The following is a 23,106-nucleotide window of genomic DNA, read 5'->3' on the forward strand; positions in this document are numbered from 1 at the left end:
TTACAGCATTTAAAAGGTACTGAATGGTTATTTTTCCATAACCACGGCACTTCTTAGGACAGTAGTGTAAGAGGTACCGCTCGATTTGTAATTCTAGCTCAGAAGACCTGGGCTTCTCCCCAAATATAGCAGAGCTTTGGTAAAAGCCAAGTTGGCACTTCTTACTCTCCCACCTCCCTTCTTAAAAGTACCCGTCTTCTTGTTGTTTCTTCTTGACTTGACTCTTTCCCTCCCCCTGCCTCCGCCAGGCTGGTGTGTCCAATTCCTTCCTTCAACAAAGACCTAGTAAGGACCTACCATGGGCCAAACACTGTGGATGGATCAGTGAACAAAACAGACGAATATCTCTGCCCGTCTGGGCTTACATTCAAGTTAAATTCTTGCTAATTCAGGCTGCTGAAATGCTAACTGATAACAAAGGTATTGACAGAATTATCGAGGATTGAGGGTAGAACTTGCTTTATCACCCAGGGAACCAGCATCTCTGGGGGTACAGCCCCGTGATAGTGTGTACTGTGAGACTCCAGAAGTGTGAGCGTGATGACGCCTACCCCGGAGGCCGGGGGAGACTTGTAAGAGGGTTGAGCTCGTGCTGCCGGGAACTTTCCAGGTTTTCACCTGGACAGGTGCCCACTTAGTGCACCTTCCCAAGGCTGGCTGCACAGGGCCCTCCTCGGCTCTGTCAGGTGTTGCAGAGACGGGAGCTCACACTTTGGTAGTCCCTCCATGGCAGAGATCCTGTTTTATTCACATGCCTGATTTATAACTCCCTGTCACCTAGCAGTCCCTGGCACAGCGTGAGCGCTCAGAAACCTCTAAGTGAACAAGTGGCTGTCCGTTTCCCTTGCCAAAACCTTTGCTGTTCAGTCCTAGTGGAAAGAGCTTTCTTTGTGTGCTCCCTATTGGTCACAGAATCCCAGCCTAACTTATTAGCTTGCAAGATGTCAAGTGGAAATTTCCAGCTTGATTCTTATTCTAAATGTCATCTAGCTGAGGCATTTAAGTTATGACACTTCTTTAGAGGGGGCTAGTTTGTTACGATGTAGTCCATCGTGCTGACTGTTTTGTACACCCATGCACGGCTTCTGATAGGCTGAGCTTATTAAATGGGTGGCTTCCAGCTGCATCTCCCCTTTCTTCTCTTTCCTTCTAATCGACTTTCAAGTAACCACAGCAGCCTATTAACACTTGGTGTTTTCATCAGACTTTGCACCTTCTTGCTGCCTTTGAGCCTGCGAGCACATCATTTCCCATCATTTTCAGAATATCCTTTCTCCTCAATTTTGCCGAGCCTCATTCTGTCCAACTTTCAAGACCCACCAAGCAAGCATGATGGCCCTGTCACCTCTGAGTGGGGGGGCCAGCAGTCTGAATGACATTTTTTCCCACAAAGCCTTTTTTGACAACTGCAGGTGATCTCTTCCCCCTCTCATTGCTTAGTGTACTTGTTTTATTAGAAATTATTCAGCATCCTCCTTTGTTCCGTCTGTCAGTTACCTGTTTATGTAATGATAGCACATGTAAGAGCATGGGGTGAGGGGTGCAGCCCCCCCAGGTTTCAGTGAGGGTCCTCCCCTTGGTGGAGCTGTGACTTACGGCCCGTTACCTGTGGCGTTCAGCTTTGCCATTTGTGAAAGAGGGTAATTGTATCTGCCTGTGTGAAGCATGTCTTTTTGTTCTGATGCTTTGCTAGCGGGGGCCTTGCTGCCTCTGGAGAGACTGTCCCTCCCAGGGCTAGCCACTTTCTAGAACTGGGAAGGGATGGGCCTGCAAGCAGGCCTTTCATAGGCAAACCAACCAATCCAGAGCCCATCCTCCAACCCCAACCACCTCCTTTATGGGCTTTCACATTTGGGCCATGAGTCCCCTGCTCTAATCACCCCAGAGCAACTGAGGCCCAGAGCCCACTACAGTTATTCAAACCACTCAGTCCTACAGTTGCTGCCCTGCCTCGTATTCCTTCCCCCTGAAGCCGCACGGGAGGCTCTGCCCCTGATTTCCCCTGCCCTCTCTGCCTGCTGACTCACCTGGTGTGCCATGCAGCGCCCTGTTTCCAGGGAACAGTGACTAAAACCTCCTGCCTTTATGACAGTCATTCCATGTCTGCATATCTTACCATACCTGATTGAAACTAATCCTGCAGACATTTTCAAATACTATGTCGTAAGGTTATGGTAGTGGTTCTCCACTGGAGGTGTTTTGGACTCACATTTGGCACTGTTTGGTGACATTTTTAGTTATCACAACTGGGGAAAGAGGTGCTACTGGCATCTAGTGGGTAGAGGCCAGGCATGCTGCTAAACACCCCGTCATGCACAGGATGGTCCCCACAGCAAGAATTACTGTGCCCAAAATGTCAGTCGCGGCAAGGCTGAAAAACCCTGGGTTACAGTGAGGATTCTACGAGGGAAAGTACCGACGAAGGTGACTTTCAGACTATAGCACGCCTTAGAATCACCTGGAGGGCTTAGTAAAATATATGCTGCTGGGCCCACTCCCAGAGTTTCTGGTTCGGTCGGTCTGGGCCAGGACCTGACGATGTGCACTTCTAACGGACGCTGACGCTGCTGTTTCCGCACCAGCCAACGTGGAGAATCATTCGCCTGATTCACAGCAGTCATTTCATAAGTGCTGTCATAATTATTATTTTATCAGCTCCTTGCCGTCAGACACACAACCTTATACTTCACACCCTGCACATCACCAGTGTTTGCCACAGGCTCTGGTGAAAGGGGCTGATGGCTATTTGCCATTGGAGCATCACTAAGTGGTGAGGTCTACTGACTCAGATACAGTTGGGACTAGACTAGAAATGGATCTAGTGAGGGATAGGTTCTAGTTAGCTATTACTGCGTAACATATTGCCCCCAAATTGAGTGGCTTCAAAAAACAACTATCTTATTACATCTCATGATTTTGTGAGTCAAGAAGTTGGGCAGGGCTCAGCTGGCTGATCTGTTTTGTGGGCATCGATGGAAGCTTCTTAAAGATATTTACCTGGCCGATGGGCCAATTCATTCACATGTCTGACACCTTGCTAGGATGGCTGGGCCCCACTGGGACCATCAGCTAGAGGGCCTCCATGTGGCCTTTCCATGTAGCAGCCTCAGGGTGGTCGGGCGCATTACAGGGCAGCTGATGGCTCTGAGAAATGGTGTTCCAGCTAACAGGGTGAAAGCTACATGATTTTTTGTGATCCCACCCCAGAAGTCCCACTTTGTCACTTCCACTGTCCTCTACTGGTCAAAGCATGTACCCCTCCCCCCACTTCCCCTCAAGGGGAGCTATGGATCCCACATTTTAATGGGAGGAGTGTCATACAATTTATGGCGGTGTTTTTAACTACTACATAATTTTTGGTTGCAGCCCTGTTCCTAGTGAAGGGAGTAGAACAAATAAGTAAATGACCTTCGGACTTTATAATTTTACTCTGCTATTCTTTGTTCTGAATGTTTGGTGTTAAATCTTCTCCCCAGATACATCTTTGCAAGCCAGGCAGCTTCCCCACTCCTGTCTTCATCTTATGTCTGTGAGTTGGAATAAGTATCCATATACCTGTCAGAATTGCCTGGTGCAGTAAAACCCACAATGAAATGCCCTTCCCTATTGCAGGTTCATTACACAGCATGAAAAATCACATCCCCCAAGGACACAGTCCCAGATGGCACTTCTCTCCCCCACTGTAGTCTGCAGTACCTGTGATACAGGTATGCCCTGGTCCCCATTCCCAGCGTGGAGATGGGGTCTGTACAACCGGATTCAAACATGACGCTCCGGTTCTCTGAATGACGCCTTCTCTTGTGTCTCCAGGGCTGTCTGCACTCCCTGTGAGATCCTGGGCTCTGTGACCTGCTCAGCATGTCAGCAGGAACTAAGTGATGACCTCACCAGAGCCAAGGATTATTTGGGTTGCGTTACTCTCCCTGATTACCCAAAAGGGAAAACACAAAGTCATTTAAAAAGGCAGCGTGTGCCCTTCCAGTACAACAAAGGATCTCCTGGAAATCTTTTATTTTTAAAATTACCTTATAATGTATGCTTTGTTTTGTGTTATCACTTTCATCATTTCTTAGCAGAGACCCAAGTGGCTTGGCTGGGGTAAGGGGGAAAAATTATAACGATTCATTTGTATATATTTGTCCTAGTGGGGACTTGATGTGGTGGAAATATTATTGGAATATTAAATTAGAGGTACTCGACATTGTTCTCTGTTCTATTTGAAACCAGACACAAGGCACAAACATTATATGGGCCCAAGAGTAATTCAGTGATTCAGTGATTCATAAGCCCCCCCAGCATCAGCTGTTTCTAAGATAAGCTTTCTCCTTCGGCCAGTGTCCTAGGTGCTGCCATTTTAGTGACCTTTTTAGCTAGTTCCTCCTCCCCTGATTCAACTCCCCTGTTAAACTTCCTCCCTTTAGACACAGCTCATGTGATTCTGGAGAGGATGGGATCAGGCAAGCACAGGCCCCTCTCTCCTGAAGACCCCTTGCCTTCCGACAGCGCTCTCTCAGCAAGGTGTTCCAGCTGGTCCCTAAAGCTCTGCCCCAATCAGGGCTGACCAGCTCATAAGACCGGTGTCTCTATCGGTCAGGATCTAACCAGGAAACGGAAACCACTGGAGAATTTGAAACAGAAGGGCTTTGATCTAGGGATGGAAGAAGCGAGAGGCCAACCAGGGGGCAGTGAGAAATGAAGAGATCGCAAAGACAGGAGGCTGACAGGACCGCAGAGCAGATGGGAGAGCGATGGAGGTTCCAGGGCTCAGGGGTGTTGTCATCAGGTGCAGGCTGGAGCCACATGCACCTGCCCGATAACACCTGGAGCCAGAGAGGTCGTGCAGCTGCAGAGAGGGAGGGGAGGAAGTACCTGTGCCTCCCTTCCTACCCCACTCCAGGCTCCCGTCAGTGCTTTCCCGCCTTTAGCCTTGGAAAACCACACCACAGGGGTCACACCCCTTGGATTCAGAACAGAGTAGGGAAAGGGCAAGAAAAAGCCTCCGGAAAAACAGCCAGGACATGCCCTGCAGTGACCCTGCAAAGCTATTCTCACTCAACTCTCTATGGTCTTTCCAGAACCCAGTACATATCCATCCTCCAACCCCGGGTCAATGTTAGCTGCTCAAAGGCCTCAGCCACTGACATCTGTTCTGATTGCACCAAAGTAACCTTGTCCAATAACAGACTTTTTCATTAACGCCCCACGCTGGTCAAATTTCCGGCTTCGTCAACCTGCTCTTCCAGCTGCCAGCAGGGCTCATTCTCCTTGCTGACATTCTTGCTGCGTTCCAGCTCAGGTGGTTCCCACGGGCTCTCCAGTGTCGTCACCAATTTATTATGCTATCAGAGCTACAGGGCACAGACCCCTTTTTGTATGCTGACCTCCAGCTCCAGTGGGTATGGTCTGGGTTTGGTATCAAACAATCTTCTTTCTCTTTGGGTTTCAATTCTCTTGTCTCAGGCGCCAATTTCTGGAAACTGCAGCAGTTATGACTGTGGTGAGTGTGGCTCTAAAAAGCTATGGTTTTCAAACCTATCAGAGCTCAGCCCTCTTTATTATGACAAGTGTTTTGTAATGCCCCTTTACTTTCCTGAACAAAATTAGTAAACGTAACTCACCTTCAGACATTTCAAAAAGAAATCAACCCAATGCCTTAACTGATATAAAAGAAAGTCGCAGTATTGCTTCTAATAAAATAATGGGCATTTCAATATGTAAATGCTCAGGCACAGTGCATTGTGACAGTAGAAATCACAAATCATTGGACTTCATGTGGAGAGGCCCCAAGAGTGGACCATAGTTGATCCCTGAGCAACGTGAGGGTTGGGGGCACCAACCCCCCCACCCCCATGCAGTCAAAAATCCTCATATAACTTTTTTTTTAGTTTAAGGTGTACAAAGCAACATAATAGTTAGATATTCACACCTTTCACAAAGTGATGACCCCTCTCCCCCAGGCTGCTACCCCTCTGACATCTTATATAGCTGTTACAATACCATTGACTAGCTTCCTTATGCTGTAGTCCACATCCCGTGAGTACATAGACATATATATGCATATAATTATAGTTGACATTCAGTGTTATTCTACTTCAGCTTCAGGTGTACAGCACAGCACAGTGGTCAGGCATCTACACAGTCTATGAAGTGATCCCCCTGATAAGTCCTGTGCCCACGTGGCACCTTACATGATCTTTACAGCATTGCTGATTATATTCCCCTTTCTGTATTTCATATACCCATGACTGTATTGTGTCTACTAATTTGCTCTTGCTAATCCCTTCACCTTCTCCCCCATCTAGCAACCAACAGGTTTTTTCCTATATCTCTGAGTCTGTTTCTGTTTTGTTTGCTCATTTATTCTGTTCTTTAGATTCCACATATAAGTGAGATCATATGGTATTTGTGTTTCTCCATCTGACTTTATTCACTTAGCATAATATTCTCAAGTTCCATTTATGTTGCTGCAAATGGTAAGATTTCATTCTTTTTTATGGCTGAGTAATACTCCATTGTATAAATGTACCGCAGTTTCTTTATTCAGTCATTTGCTGATGGGCATTTTGGTTATTTCCATATCTTGGCTATTGTGAATAGTTCTGCAATAAACATAGGGGTGCATATATTTTTTCGAATTAGTGTTTTGGCTTTCTTTGGGTAGATACCCAGGAGTGGAATTTCTGTATTTTCAATTTTCTGAGCTACATCCATACTGTTTTCCATAGTGGCTGCATCAATCTGAAATCCCACCCACAGTGCAGGAGGGTTCCCTTTTCTCCGTATTCACATCAACACTTACTGTTGATTTATTGATGATAGCCATTCTGACAGGAGTGAGGTGGCATCTCATTGTAGTTTTTATTTGCATTTCTCTAATGATTAGTGACACTGAGCATTTTTTCATATGTTGGTTGGCCATCTGTATGTCCTCTTTAGAGAGTTTTTAAAAATATATATATATAAATTTTGGATAGTAACCCCTTATTGGCTCATATAACTTTTGACTCTCCAAAAGCTTAACAACTAATAGCTGACTGTGGACCAGAAGCCTTACTGATAACATAGTTAATCAACACATATTCTGTGTGTTATTTATATGTATTATATACTGTATTCTTATAATAAAATAAGTTAGAGAAAAGCAAATGTTATTAAGAAAATCATAAGGAAGACAAAATATATTTACAGTACTGTACATATTTATTGAAAAAAATCCACGTACACGTGAACCCACGTAGTTCAAACACATGTTGTTCAAGGGTCACCTATAGTTATAAATGCAGCCCAAACAAGTGGTTGTTTTTGACGTCCGTGATGTGGTTTTCTGAAACAGTGACCAGCTCTTGACAATACTCTGAACAAAGCAGAGTTTAATCATCTGGATTCGTATGCTTGTATAAAATTCAGTGTATGTTAAAACAATGCAAAAAGACCTCAGATAAATTTTAAAAACTGAGTTAGGTTCTAAGTTCCAATAATATTAGTCAAGTTTTTCACGTACAGGAATATCCTGTAGGACTCAAAAGTCATGTGGGATGCAAGGTAATTTTTTGTTGTTGGCCTCCATCCTTTAAATGGCAGTAGTACCCCCTATCCTTGTAAAAGCCACAAAAAGCCTCCCCAGGTTTCCAGAATGCCCTCAAGGACATTGAAAATCATGCTCTGAAGTGTTTATCAACTCACCATTCTGCATGTTTTCTAAGTGCTAGGAATGGTTCTAACAGCCCTAGATGGATGGTGCTGTCAGCACAAGCATTTCCTTATCACACATCAGGAAACTGAGGCACAAAGAGGCTAAGTAATTCCCAAGGTCACAGGTCACAGGACAAGGACGCTTGTCGGGAGGTCAAATGCAAGCAGTCCAGAACCCGCGTGAAGAATCACGACGCCTGTCTTGATTTGCTCCTCCATTTGTGAGACTTTTTATTCCCAGCCTGTTCCCTACCGACAGGTCTAGGCTCCAATAACAGGAGAAAGACCTCCAGATATCACAGACCACTCTGTTTATTTATTCTGTCCTGTTTCTCTCTCTAAGCATGACACGAGCAGCCCCTTTCCGGCTGGCCCTCGGCAGTGGTGGCAGAGCTCAGCCTTTAGCTCACGCCCTCTTTCTGACCTTGCTTTTTGTCTGCGAGTCGCTGACCTATTTCATCCCTTCTTAGGATATGATAACTAAACTAAGTAAAAGAGGCGTAATTTACTGCCTTCCCTCTGCTTTTCCAATTACCCCACTTGAGCTTCACTAATTTTCTCTTCACCTCTCCTCACCTCGCAGCGCTGTTGTGTTTGCTCTGTCAGACCAGTGGGTATGGTGATGCTAACCTGCTTTTACTCTGGGAGTCATCTCAAACAAAGGGCCACTTCACCAAATGGGGTGTTTCAGAAGCGATTAGCTCACCTCTCACCCACAGCTGCTCAGCATCGGCTGCGTGAGCGTTTCCGAGAGCAGATCCAGAATGCAGTATGCCTGCTCGTGGTTCATCCCTCTTTCGGCTCTGGATCATTCTAGTTGGCTTCCTGGGCAGGTGGGCTGTAGGCTGTGCCACAGTGACGGTCCTAAATTAAGTTGTGGGACCCAAGGGCTCGTTTTCTTCTGGGGAACTTGATGTCAAGGAAGTAAACAGAACTCACAAGGCCTTTGAAAATCAACTGCTCTGGCAAGGATCCCACAGGACCTTCTGGAGGACAGCATCCAGCTGTGCGGGTTCTTTGGAAGAGACACAAATGCCTTCGAACAGGATAATGCACATGGCTTTTCATTTGCATATGCCTGTAACAGTTACCCTATGGGAGTGTTCCAATCAACACTGTGGTGTTTTGCTCTAACCCTATTCCCGCCCCCTTCCTCTGCTCCTATGCAAGCAGCCAATATCACTGAACCCAACTCTCTATATCAGAAACGAGGAGAGAGGACGATCAAAAAAGACGAGAAAATACAGGAAGCAAAGCACACTAGGACTGTGGGGCAGCGTTTTGGAGACTGTGATTTTAATCCAGTAGCCAAGCATAGGGGACCTTCAAGACTTCTAAAAAGCACAGCATTCCAGTCAAGTCACAATCAGGATACACGCTGTTTCCTTCAGTCATCAACAAACATAGGTGCCATGGAAAAGACATCTGTTCTTGTTCTCCTCTCTCCTTTTTTCCATCGGTCTATCCTCCTTCCATTTTCTCCTGAATAAATCAGACAGAGAACCATTAATCTGATACTAAAAAGGCTTTCTCTCACAGGTCTAGTAGAGACATTGGTCAAACTATACGGAAATATTGTAAGCGCATCGCCTAAGAAAAGCGAGAGGAAAGCATTCAATGTGTTTTATTAGTTGTATCAGAAAATAAAATATGTCAATTCATCTTTCAGACTTTGCAAGACGAACCTGTCCGTGACCACAGAGCGGCCCAGTAAGAAAACACGGTGTGCTTTCTGAACCGTCACTCATGTTTCAGTTCCCCTTTTTCAGCCTGCGACACTCTTGATAACATGATAACTTCATATGCCAGTGGCGTCTCTTGCCTTTACCTCTTTCCAAGCTCGCGTTTTCTACTTACTGGCCATCTTTATCAGAACATCCCTAAGACCTGTACCTGGACATGTCCAAACCTGCCCTTGCCTCCCCGTGGCACAGCCCCATCATTTCCCATCCCCCATTCTCCCAGCCTGGTCCCAATCCTGGCTGGAAGGTGCCCCTTAGTATATTTTCTTATATTCTACTTTGCGACAGGGTATTTACGTACTTGACGTATCTCTGCACTAGGCTGTAAGTTCCTTAAGAGTAGGACCTGTGCCTCACTCATCTTTCTATTCATCCCATCATTTAGCAAGTGGCACACACACTGGAGGACTCACTAAATATTGACTTCATGAATGGAGAGGGCTCTCAGCCTTTACTGTTGGTGGCAGTGAAATCACGGGCACCTACATGATGGGGAAGGACTGTGACACTCTCATGCCATGTCTAAGGCGGGGACACAGGGAACAACATCCTCTCCAAATGCCTTACTGAGTGCTAGTCATTCCAAATGTTCAGTAAGGCGAATGCTCATCGCTTTGGGGATGCTGTGGGAGTGACAGGGTGATGCCACTTTCTTTTCATTAGCCCTGGAGGCACAAAGTCAGGAGCCAGAGCAAGGGGACATGTTGTACCCACATTCTGCCTGGTGTCATGGGCCGTGGACCCCAAGTCCCCGCTTCTGCTGGACGGCCACAAACACACGTAAAGTCGACCAACTTCAGATGAGATGATAGGTCAGCGCTGTCGTTATCATAGGCTTTCATCTTCCCACTATACTATGAGCCTCCCAAGGAGGAAGACCTATCTACCTTAGTACTTAAGTCATTCTCCTCATCACTGTGATGCCTGGCACATGGCTGCTCCATAAATATGTGTGGATAGCAAGCATGTCTCAGAGCTGAATAGAGGTGAGGTTCACAATACTCATGTAGGGTCACTTACGTATTAGGAAAAGCTGTTAATCAGCTGCTTTTTCATGTTCACAGAAGATGGTCTTAGAATCAATATGCCTGAACTAAAAAAGAAATTTCAATGTTAAATCAACTGAAAACTAATCCCCCCCCCATGGTGTGTTCTCTAGACCACCTGTATCAGAATTACCTGGGAGACTGTATATATATGTATGTATCTCATATTCATGTGCCTCTACCCAAAACTGTTATACTTTGGGGTGAACCTGGCATCTTACATTTTAAACAAGCACTGTAGGAATTGCTATGATAAACTAACATTTCAAGACATGGTCTAGAGTGACAAGTGAGGGAACTGTCACAGGGAGAGTTGACACAACTTTGAAACTTAAGTATCCAAAAGATCCAAGGAATTCTATCTGTGGCTTCTTTAAGCATATGATGCCTTGTCTTAGATGGCTTAGAAGAAATTGGACAACGTGACCTCACACGATTCTTTCTAGATCTATAATCCTATGAAAAACACATTCTTTATCATCCCCTCAAATTCCACATGCACAGAAATAGAACTCTGGACCCGTCATTTCTCTGATGGTGATGAAAATGATTTGTTTGGTTTGTTGTCCTTTTTAGCTGCTTTTTCTTCTGTTAATTAAATCCAATATTCTTGAGTGTCTACTTAGTGCAACACCTAGGTAAGATACTTTAAAAGAAACTTGGGATATGAATCGACCATCTGTGAGGAACTCACCACCCAGGACATGAGGGATATATGATAAAAGATAAGCATACAAAAGCTAGGGAGTAACTCACAACACTAGAAGAGAAAGGTCGGTTGAGTACGTGAAATTAACTGTACAAATAATAACATCCCAGAGTGTTCTGAGGACAGCGATTATGTCAAGCTGGGAGTGCATTTGACTCCAATCTCTAAGAACGGGGGGAAATTTCCAAGGCAGGAAGGACAAGGAAAGCCAGGAATTGGAGTGGCATGAGCACATTTTAGATGAGAAGGAGTAAAACCACTTGATGAGAGTGCGAGTTTAGTCAAGAAACGTGGGACATGGATGAGTAAGTTGGAAACCTGCTTTGTAGGGAGTTCCAATATCATACCAAGAGAATTTTGGACATTGTCCTCCAGGGAAATTGGAGGATTGAGGGGCAGGGGGGTCAATACAGTTTGGAGAAAGTAGTGTCTTAACAAAGTTAATCAGATGGCATTTTTACGACGATGTTTAAAGAGAAAAGATGTGAAGTAGACAGATCAGTTAGTAGCTATTTCAATGGACCAGACATGAGGTATGAAGACTTTAACCAGGACTAGAGTAAAGCAGGAATGGAAAGAAAGAAATGGTTGAAAGAGATATTATGCCGTGAAGAAAGGACAACAGAACTCAGTGACCAATGGGAGATGGGGTTGCAAAGGGGGCGGGAATCATAATGGGCATCCTTTCTAATCTTCTACATAGTGATCACTGATCAGCAGCATCCAGACTTTTGTAGACAACGGCGTTTTCTCTGTATCTGAGCTTCGCCACTGTGTTCTGCCATTGACTCATACCAGCCTCAGGAATAACTGTGATTGTGTGTATTTCCAGGCATTTCCCCATTGCGTTCTAACGTTACCAAAGAGCTGTCAGTGTAAGGAAGTAGCCAGCAAAAGAAAAAAAGGCATAGATGATAGAGAGATGATAGATGCATGATGGATTAGACAGATAGATAAACTGATAGATAGATGGATAGACAGATGATAGGAGAATCAGGACTAGGAGGAAGTAGTGAGCACATATGATGTGCCATGATTTCAAAAACCTGAACATGAACTCTGGTTTCCATCATGCGCTTTCCTTTCCTAAGAAAGGAAAATGCAGGCTATTCTTGGGGCTTACTTCATAACGCAGAGAAGGAAAGCAGACCCTGAAGCTCCAGAGGGAGAGCTGTGCTCCAGCTCAGACCCCGTCTAAAGGGGTTCCTTCCACTTCTGCAATGAAGAGCTGTCTGACCAAGTGTGAAAATAAGGCACTTGAAGAAATGAGATGAAATGAGAGCGAGGTTGGCGTGGTATTGGTCTTGTATTCCAGAGAGAAGGGCCAACACCTCAGTGAAGGACGGCCTGATTATATGGGTTGTGTCTTATCCAGAGAGGCAGAAAATGTCTTAACCTAACCCTCAATCAAAAACTAGACGTTCAGTGGAGACGGGGACTGAGCTGTCTCCTAGACATTTGGAAACAAGCTGGCCTCAAGGAGAAGCACAGAACACTGCAGAAAGTGCTGGATGACGACGTACTTCTAAAAAGAAGGACAAAATGAAACTTCAATTCAGGTATGAGGAAAAGCTGGACAGAAGTTGTCGATAACCACCTTATCACAGCCAAAGATGGGGGGTCATTGGCACCTGGGTCTGGGCCTTCTGGAGCTGTGTGAGCGGGGGGAAGAAGTCTGTGGAGCTGAAGCGCTTGGCAGAGGGGAGGTAAGGAGCATCCTCATAGATTGCTCCATGAGAGACCCCGTGTGGTGTGGGGTGGCAGGCTGCGGGCCAGAGCGGCATGCCGGCCTGTGTGAGGAGAAGCAGTGCTCAGCAGTAGAAAGAAGGGGCCTAACTGTGCCCAGACCCCATTCCTGCCTCGCATTTGAGTTTCCACCTGTTTGTCACCAATTCTGCCTGAGAATGCCCCCTGCCCCACGAGCAGAAGCCAAAATGGGGCGTCCTAACACCAGAGCCAGAAGTACGGAACCACGGTGGTGCATGGATTCTTCTGGCAGCTCTAGAGACCTGCCACGGCAGAGGGCTGTCACATGGAAATAGGAAGAGGTTGACTGTTTTGACACTGCTGCTGGCAGGCACTTACTGAGGGCTTACAATGTGCCAGGTACTGTACTAAAGAAGCTCCTTACACATTCTGTCACTTTAAATTCTTACAATGAATTTAAGAGGCACTATTATTCTCCCCCAATGAGGAAACTGAGGCTCAGAGGTTAAACAACTTGTGTATGTCCACACAGTCTGGATTTCTCACCACTGCCAGATACCTCAGATGACTCTCCCCACCCCCACGCCCACTCTCGACCCCATTTTTTTGTTTTTTGGGTTTTGGTTGGAAGAACAGAGGCACAGATTAATTGACTCTCCCCTAGGTTACAGGTCTCTCCCATAAGTGTTTGCGCACACAAACAGCAGTCTTGCACAAAGCCTGTGCACAGCTAAGTGAAAATCTTACTTATCTTCCAGATGCTACCTTGATACAAGCAAAGAGATAAAATAAATTTGCTGAGCTTCAGATGCAGCCATCGTCTCCATCATAGGGAAGAGCGTCTCTGTAATGATGAAAAGCACTATAATTTTAACCTTGTTATTGGGCGAAGCACAATTTACGCTAGTGATGGAAAAAAGGGAAAAGATTTATGAGATGTAAGATAGAAAGATAAACTCTTGTCCCTCAGTGGCTATTAGAAACATTGCCCAAATACTATAAATGTGTGAAAGATGACATGATTATTTTTGCATTTCCACTGGGCATTTCCTGCATTGCAAGCATTTACGGGGCGGAAGTCCTCAGTACCGACAGTTCAGCTGGCTGGGAATGGGGGAAGAGCCAGCAGCAGCACACGCAGACCCTCCGAGGAGGCCTACTGGCTGCGCCCCACTCCGGGATGGATGTAGGGCAGGTGGCCGAGGCACAGAGACTACGCCCAGTCACCTAGGGTGCATCGCCTGCAGGCACCTTCTTTATTTCCTGCCTCCAGCCACCTGCTCTTAGGACAGCTTCGGTGGCAATATCCTGTCCCATGTTTCATCAGGATTTGGCGTCAGCTTCACGTCCACCTCAACATCTGGGACATGAGAGGGCAGCCTAGACAGTCAGGAAGCGCCAGCTGACGTTCATCTAGCTGCCCCACAAAGCCCCATAAACAGAAGCTTCCGAGAAGTTAGAGCCACCAACCTGGCCCCAAGGAACCACAGGAGGTTTTGTAAAAGAGGAAGGGAACAGACACGAGAACATGGTTTAGCTTAAGCCAACCTGAAATCGTTCTTGCAGCTGGCCAGTCTGGACTGGTTATCCTGGAAGGGACGTCGTCATTAACATTTGAAGGCCCAGTCACAAGAAGTTAGTCACGGCTGGGCTGTGGAGTCAGGCCGGGGATGCAGACTGTACAAAGGCCGAGGGTCAAACCAGGTAATGGATCCCAAACTCCCCTGACCCAGCAGCCAATCTCACGAGCAGGAGGTAAATTTCGGCTTTAACCAAACCTGCTCGCAGGCTGGGTTGTAGTAAGATAGGACAACAACTACTGGGGAATTGAGTTCCAAGATTTGCTCATCCTCCGGTAACATCATTTCTGCTTGGGGGGCTCGGTACAAGGTTATTCATCTCTTGGGCCTGTAATATAGAAGCCAGCTGACTGGGTTAGGTTTCACTTTCTACAATGGCTCCATCTCTGTCTAATACAGATGTTAAGAGAATTAGTTATGTAACATCTGCAAATCACTTGAGGTGTCCAAAAGGGAGGTGGCACGTAAATAGGTAATATGTACAAAATAGTCTGGTACGTGTCCAGTTAGTGATGTGGAGTCCTTGCAGGTACAGACATGAGGGCCACGTGCCGGCAGTACTGGATTGAGTTACGATGGCTCTTGCATCTGACCAAGAGAGTACTTGCGTTACCGTAGTCCATATTTAAATTTAGGCTGCAAATGGAAAAGCAGTTCTTACAACTCTTAAGTACACTCTCTACTACAGAGAACCGTGACTGAAGCAGAAGCAAAAATAGCTGTTCACACCACGGTTTGAGAACATCTAAATCTGAAAATGATCATTTTTATTTGCATGCTACCAAATAAGGACATTGGGGAAGCACTGAGTCACCAGTATTCTAGCATTTACCAGATTCCAGTGTGATGTGAGGGTCTTCTTTAAGATGGACGCTCACATTTACATGAAGCTTTCTCCCTGACGTGGAACCTTACATTCCTATCTGAAAAATGGGCCAAATTACAACTGTGCAGCACAGCGCTGTTCTAATTAATGATTCAGTACTTTCCAAATCTCAAGCATTCGTGTATGGGACTCATACTGCACATCTGAAGAGCACTTTAGGTTTTAAGAGTACTTTTACCTGCATCATCTCATTTGATCACATTTGATTCTCACAAAATCCTTGAGACAAGTCATCGGTGTGTGGTTATCATATTAAAATATTGAATTGTGGGTCTTTTTGTAGAGATGAATCACTACAGGTAGGGAAAAAAAGGAACGAACAAATGAAAACTAGGAGAGTTAGATTTAACATACCACATGGTCCCTGTATTAACTAAAGTTCTTAAAGTACCAAAACCCAGCAGAAAGCTTTAGGTATTGCTCGCAACCCAAGTGTGTTTTCTTTTCCTCTATGCTTTTAGAAGACAGTTTAAAGAGAGTTAGGGAATGTTCTGGCATTTTGTTTTGAAACGTGCTGTTGTCTACTTGTCTGCAGGCTGCGAGATTGGGCTGTTTGCTTTACACAGACGGAACAACCTCTAATATAAGCAGATTTCTATGATGGCTTGACTTATTTTGAATGTGCAAAAATGTTAACTGAGCTTCTCATCTCAGATTTGAAGATTCTTCTGTCTCAGTGTGACACAGTTAAGAGTTTAAAGGGGAGCGCTGCCTGTTGTACATGTTTTGGGAGGGGGCAGAAGAAAAATGTCTCTGTTCTGTAGTATGATCAGCTATCTGCATCCCTCCCAAGGATTTTTTTCGTGAACTTTAGAAGGAAACCTGTATAATTCCAGTTCCCAAGGGCAAACCACATTTGCCAAGAGACCACTGAGCACAGTTTCCAAAGATGGAAGACATCCCAGGTTAGCACTGGGCCAGAGAGGAGCTCAAGCCCAGAATTCCAGGAAAAGCATTTTCTGGAGAGTTTTGGATCATTGCAATAGGTTTTACATATTCACTTACAGGAAATAACAAAATAAATAAATAGAGGTGACATTACCCCTTGCTTATTATGCAGACGGGAAAGGGTAAGAAGGGGAGTGAAAGGGCCTACCGCCAAGCAAAGGTACACTCCTGCCTCCCTCTCCCCCCGCACCCGGAGTTAGCACCCATTTTTTTGTGCAGCGCAGCTCACTGTGTATTTCTCCTGCCAGAAAGGAGGCCACAAGGGTGAGCAAGTGGGTGTGTTTGGGGCGGCACATCAGGACATGGAACAACAGCAGGTCATAAAAGAAAGCAGGGCTCAGAAAGCAGGGTTCTGGTCCTGCTTCCATCTCTAATTATTTGTGTGACTTTGGACACGGTATTCTACCTCTTTCATCTATAAATCAAGGGGGTTGGCTAAGTGTTCTCCAAGGTTCCTAACAGCTCCTAAAAATTAGGATCCGGTAGGTAAGCACCAGGCAGGGAGGTTGTGAAGCGAAGCATAATTATCACTGTTAGCTGTCAAAGCACAGACCTCGGAGGTGGTATGAAAATAATCCACAAGGAGTCCTTGCGATGGGTTGGAAAACTCTATAGAAACATCGAATTGTGGGCAGTGCATAATATAAGGCAATATAAAATGGGGCTCGTGTGAGAAAGCCCACATCTTCAAGCAGGAAAGTCAGGGTTTGAACCCAAGCTGTGCCCTACTCCCTTCTACCATCTCTTCCCATGATAATGTAGCACCTTGTGCGCACAATTAAATGTCAGCCACAGAAAACAGTTCCCTTGGCTTTGTTGTTCCAGAACGGGATTCTTTTGTCTTCAATATAATGGATATGCAGAAACAATGATAGATCAGAGATTTTTTCAAAAGCGATGACAAACACACGCTGCTTCCTCCCTCCCTCCTTCCTCCTTCTCCCCACCCCCCAAAATAAATCATTGTTCAGAAAAAAAAAAAAAAACACACCATTGTCTATTGTCCACGGAGATCAAGATCTGCCTGGGAACAGCTCCGGCAGGCTCGCAGTGGCCCCGCGCAGCCGGTAGGTGGCGCACGAAGGCAGCGCAGGCGGGAGCGCGGGCCGATTAAGGGAGGGGGGTTTCGCCGCCCCCACCCCGCCTGCCGCGGTCTTCCACTCCCGCCTCGCGTGCTAATTGCTGGATACTCTACTGGGACTTTGGTTAGGGGAAAAGAAAGCGGGAATGGGAGGCGGGAAAGGGAGGTGGGGTATCCGGGTCCGAATACACAAAGCCTCAGGGGTCTGGGCGGCTCAAGAGCAAGGCTTCCCCACCACCACCCCCTTTTCCCATCCTCACCCCCAGGGCCACGGCTCCGACCAGAGGAGCAAACAGACCACTGGGAGGAAAATGGTGACGCGGTGCGGAAGCGAGGTGCCCACCCCCCACAGAAGCCTGGACACCTCCCTCCCCAGCTTACCCATCCCGGGCCTCACAGCCCCAGCCCACCTCAAACTCTGTCCAGCCGGGCGTGAGCTGCCTTCCTACTCAGGGATTGCCAAGCCCAGCGAGAGCAGACAGGACCTGTCCGCAGGCCAGGTCCCCAAGCAGCAGGGTCCCATGTGGGTGCCTGGGCCCAGCTGGCGCCGTCAGCAAGCCTCCTTCCAGGAGGGGCGACTACCCTGCCTCTTCTGTGTTGGGGGCTGGCACTGTTGGTTCCTGCGTGCCAGCAATGAATGGGCCACGCGGTCATCCAGACAACCAACCTCTGTCTGGTAGAACACGGTGTTAAGCTTCCTGGTGGCCTTCACTCGGAGGCCTGGGTCCAAACTGTGAGCATTAACACCTGGGGCTTTGTGACCTTGGGGATGTTCCGAAACTCCCCAGCCCTCCATCTCCTCAGCTATAAAATGTGGCAGTAATACTTACCTCATAGGAATCTTGTGAGGATTTTTAAAAAGTGGTGCTTAACTTAGCAGGGGGCCTGGCTAGAGTAACTGTTATTATTAACAACCTGACTCTCCTTGGAGGGGGAGGGAGAGGCACAGTTTGCTGCCCTGGAGACAGATCCGGCTGGCATCACTGTTGCCTAGACCGAGGAGAAGAGTCCAGTAGGGGAGCCAAGGGAAGATCCGCACTGGTCACTCCTAACAGAAGATCCATCTGGCCCTCTGCTGCCCTCAGTCCCCCTCAGCCCCCTCCCTCCTCCTGCCTCTGAGGCGGGGCTGTCTGTGTTACACGCCCCTTTCCTTGCTCTCCCTGGATGTACAGTCTCATTCCTTTTATACCCCCTCCTCATCTGGAGCATTCTGAGAGCGTGTAGTACATGGGCTTTGGAGTCAGACATTCCCAGGTTAAAATCCTGGCTCCCCCATTTGCTAGCTGGGAAGTTGGGCAAGTCATTTAACCTCCCTGAGCCTCTCTGTGCTCTTCTATAAAATAGTGATCATGTTACTTACTTACCTCATAGGAGTCCTGTGAAGACAAACTGCCTGGCATGTACTATCTCTTTAGCAAATTTAAAATTTTCAATTTTACAGTTGAAATTAGGCTAGATTGTCATGCATAAGATAATGGAAGTTCACTAGAATTTCCACAGACATCCACCAAAGGTGAACCCAGCAACTGCTAACAATTAGCTTCTCTACTGTCTGAATCAGCAAGGTTTATTTCCCCTCCAGGAAAAGAGCAGAAATCCAATGAGAACACATTCTCCCCAGAGCTTCACAGGTATATCTCAGACACTTAAACCAGTTATTAACTCTTTGGGGCCACCAGATGACCATTTTAGAGCAGTACTCCAGCTGGAAGATTCTCTGGGGGGTGGGTCTTGCTCTAAGTTGCATTTCTAAGCCATGGTTTGTACCTGGTTCATTGGTGACTTGGTGATTTCTTCTTAGCAGTCACCACATGTGTGCTGCTACCCAAGCAGGTGTGCTGGCTGGGACCTGAAGCAGGCAAGAAGTCAGGAGCTGTTGACCCTTCTCTAAAGGGACACTTGGGCATTCCCACGAGCATCAGATTTGCAAAGCTATTGGGAGAAGCTCAGGCATTGGGCAGACCTATTCCCCTGTACAGCAGAAGGGCCAATCAGCAGTTATGGAAGCCAGCCTCCAAGATGGCACCCAACAACTCTTGCCTCCTGATATTCACATCCTAGGTAGTCCCCTCCCATACGTAGTAAGGAGAGCTGACTTGGGTGAATATTGTGAACTGACAGCATGTGATTTCCAAAGCTAGCACATAAAAGACATTGCAACTTCTAACTTGCTCTTTCTTTTCTTGCTCTTTATCACTCACTGTGGGGAAAACTGGCCACCATGTCATGAGAACACTCAAGCAGGTATATGGGGTGGTCCACATATCAAGGAACTAAGGCCTTCTGCCACCAGCCATCTCCAACTTGCCAGCCATGTGAGTGACCCATCTGAAAAAAGTGGATCCTCGAATCCCAATCAAGCCTTCAGATGACTGCAGCTCTGGCTAACATCCTGGCTTCACGAGAGACCCTACCCCAAAACCATAGTGAAGCCATCCGTGAATTCCTGACTCACAGAAAAACTGTCTGAGATTAAAAAAACAACAACAACATTTAGGCCTCTCTGAGGTGCACAGATACTGTGTAAATGACTAAATTCAGCAACACTCAAAAGAGCCATGGGGCTTCCACTGCCGAAAGTGGGGCTGGTAGTGGGGGTCCCGCCCCCTCACTTGGTCAGCGCTGCTGGCTCCGTACAATGTCTGGGGTCTCAAAGCCCCTGTTGGCATCACCTAAAGGCCTTACTTCCAAAAGATCTGGGGTGAAACCTCAAGCTCAAGTTTCCCCACAGCACTGTGTTCAAAGTAGCGCCACCTTTGTTTTTGAGAAGGGTTGAGAGGACAGCGCTCCCCCCCCTCCCTGCATCTCCTCCCGGAACCCGTTCTGGCGCGTGGCCCAGGTTATAAAATTGCCAGCACTGTCACTGCTTTTTGGTCTTACTATGAGTGTGTCTGTTTAGTAGTGCTGGTTTCAGCATGTCGTGGGGGAAGTGTGCACAGGGGAGGAGGCTGTGTCAGATCTTCCACTCTCTGTGTTAGGCACCTTTTGCTAAAATGCCAGGAGGTCGGGTGGGAGGAGACAGGTTACTGTGTCCTGAGGGGTACAGAGCTGGGCTACTCCATGGATCAGGTGTGAGCTACAGTGGTCAGGTCACCCGGCTTCTTCCTGAAATTTCCCTGGTCATTTCCATCAGTTATCTGATGACAGAAATGTGTAGCTAAGCCCAAGCTCCTCCAAGTGGCAGACTCACTCTTGTGCTCCAGCCCCTCTAGTAGGTGTCGCACACCTGTGGAAAATCATATGTTCAATTCAAGCAGAGTGAATTAAAATGACTTACTAGATAATAGTCTTGAGCTGACCAAATGTTACTTGAAATCCTGTTCCTTTATAAAATTAGTATAGTTAACTCAGTTTTGTTAAGTCTCAGCAAATCTAAAATATCTCACTGGGCACCTATACTATTCAGCAAGAGGTCTCCAGTTGTTTTGTGTAAAACCTTAGCCCTTCCTAGATCTAGGGCCATAACAGAGTTGACTTGTCAGGAAACTTCAACCTCTTGAAAGCCATCCTGATCCTCTAAAACTCCGTTTCTTATTTTGGATGTGATTCTAAGCTTCAGTTTTTTTACTTTTTTTTTTTTTTTTTTTCAGAAAGTTTTATTTCTGGTGTATTTTTAGATCCAAAAGTATTTATTTAAGGTGAACAAATGATACAGCATACACAACTGCTGGAACTGCTTTTTAATTGAGAACAAAAGGAAATACCTGGGACAAGACTATGCAATTACCACACTTATTGTTTTCAGTGAATTTTTGTCAAGTTTGTTTATCTTATTGTTAATGTGATGATACAGCAATCCTTGGAAAAAGAATAACATTTTCGTTAAAGAACAAATCTAGATAAAAATGGAAAACAGAGTTAGCACAACCCACAAAACCTTTGGGAAGAACTCTTGAAGAAAAACGACTCATGCTTTACAGAAGAATGTGGCGTTGTAATGATTCCCTTTATAGTGCCAGAATGTTCCTGAACAAAGGCCTCCAGGCATTATCAACTCATCATCTATTTTTTGATGTGATTTCTATTTTCAGGACCCTGTTCCTCCCTCTTTGTTCCTGAGGCATCTGGTCATTGGTGCCTTCTACTTTGGTCTTATTATATTCAGTGTGACCAGCCCAAACCTGGAGAGTTCACCATGGTGACCATGATTCTGACTGGCAGGGTCATTGCCCACCCATGGAACAGGAAGACGACCTCAAGGATCCACCCACTCCAGTCAGATAAACTAGAGATTTGTGGAGTCTAAAGGATAAGTTTATTCCAAATGATCTGAAAAGGAACTGATAGACTATCAGTATATATCCAAAGCCTGGATATTGTTTTAAAAACTAACAGAATAAAACAAAAACTTTCTGTTTTCTTGTGCTAGGATTTCTGACAGTACAGTACAAAGTCCCAATGTGTAACCTAATCAAAAGTAGCTATATAGTGCTTAGAAGTCTACATGGCTCCACCACCAACCTTGTAGAGTAAGGAAAAGAAAAAAACTGAGGGTATTTATAATTCACTGATAAATGATGGCATCAAGGGTTCAGCTCAAAAATTCTGCAGCTTAGATTCTAGAAATGACTAATTTTATATTAATATTCATTGAGTCAATCAGACATTCAACAATTATTTAAATGCCTAATATGTGCTAAGCACAGGTATACATTAATGAATACAACAGACATGGCCTCCTTACAGTTTGTACACAACCAACACACAAACAAGTATAGGTATACCCACAATTGCTTATATTCTGGAAAAAGAAATTAAATGGATTCAGAGCTAGAAAATAACATAGTGCGTCTGCACAGACAGATGGATCAGCAATGGCCTCTCTAGGAAGAAAACATTTAAATCAACATCCGAACAATGAAAAAAATCAACTCTAGCCATGTGTTGACATTCCAGAAAAGAAAACACACAGTGAGGGCCAAGACCCTGAGAAGAAAAAAGTGTGATGTGTTTGAAGAGTAGAACATTATGAAACAGAACTTTGCAGACTAGAGAACATGCTAAATCATAACCTCTCAGGGTTTGACTAGATAACTTCGTCTGGTCACCCGACCAGTTCTTAAATCCCATTCACAATATTCCCTCTACATAGCCAGTCACCTTGGGCTTGAGTCTTTTCACTTGTGAACATGTACTACCTCTTCAAGTATCCATGCCAGTTTAGGTTAAAAATCTGAATCTGTTTCAAGCAGGAAGCTGGAACTGGAATCATGAATTGTAGTCACGGGCCTGCACCTGAGCAAATTTTCAAGTTGAAATGGAAGAAGCTACTTAGATAGCTGTGTTTACGGTTCTTTATGATGTGGAGTGCCAAGGTCATGTACCAGGATGTTAAGTTCCTCATCCTTTTCGAGAATAAAAAAAACATGAGAATGATAACACAGCTCTCACAAACTTCCCACACTTTTCTATTGTATCAAAATTCATGTCACTATCATCCTGGCAAACCAGTGATTGCACAATAAGGTCAGTTGTACTCTTGAAAGACAGCCCTGTGCTTAGGCGACAGTGGTGAGGTGGGAGTGACTTTCCTGTGGTATTTGTGGTTCATCACGTAGAGGAAGTGCACCGTATCCACCAATTTTACAAAAGTCTTTGATAATGTGAGTTGACTTACACACAGCCTATTCTATTGACATAAAGAAACTCAATGGGATTCCACAAAGATTCCGCCAGTTGTTTGAAGGTATTCTCCATAGCCAGTCCACACCACTA

At 45.7% G+C, this 23,106-nt stretch overlaps 2 long non-coding RNA genes across 2 annotated transcripts in view; one reads left to right on the top strand and one right to left on the bottom strand.

Moving 5' to 3' along the window:
* Positions 1–23,106, top strand: part of LOC141572755 (uncharacterized) — a 147,320-nt gene that overhangs the window by 72,107 nt on the left and 52,107 nt on the right. The window lies entirely within an intron of this gene.
* Positions 7,236–18,119, bottom strand: LOC141572751 (uncharacterized). The gene is made up of 3 exons (XR_012498210.1): positions 17,802–18,119; positions 9,068–9,174; positions 7,236–8,593 (listed from the first exon to the last, which is right to left on the bottom strand). It is a non-coding gene; the product is annotated as an uncharacterized LOC141572751 (long non-coding RNA).

Source organism: Rhinolophus sinicus, linkage group LG07 (assembly GCF_036562045.2).
Source record: "Rhinolophus sinicus isolate RSC01 linkage group LG07, ASM3656204v1, whole genome shotgun sequence".
In the NCBI taxonomy this organism is placed as follows: domain Eukaryota; kingdom Metazoa; phylum Chordata; class Mammalia; order Chiroptera; family Rhinolophidae; genus Rhinolophus; species Rhinolophus sinicus.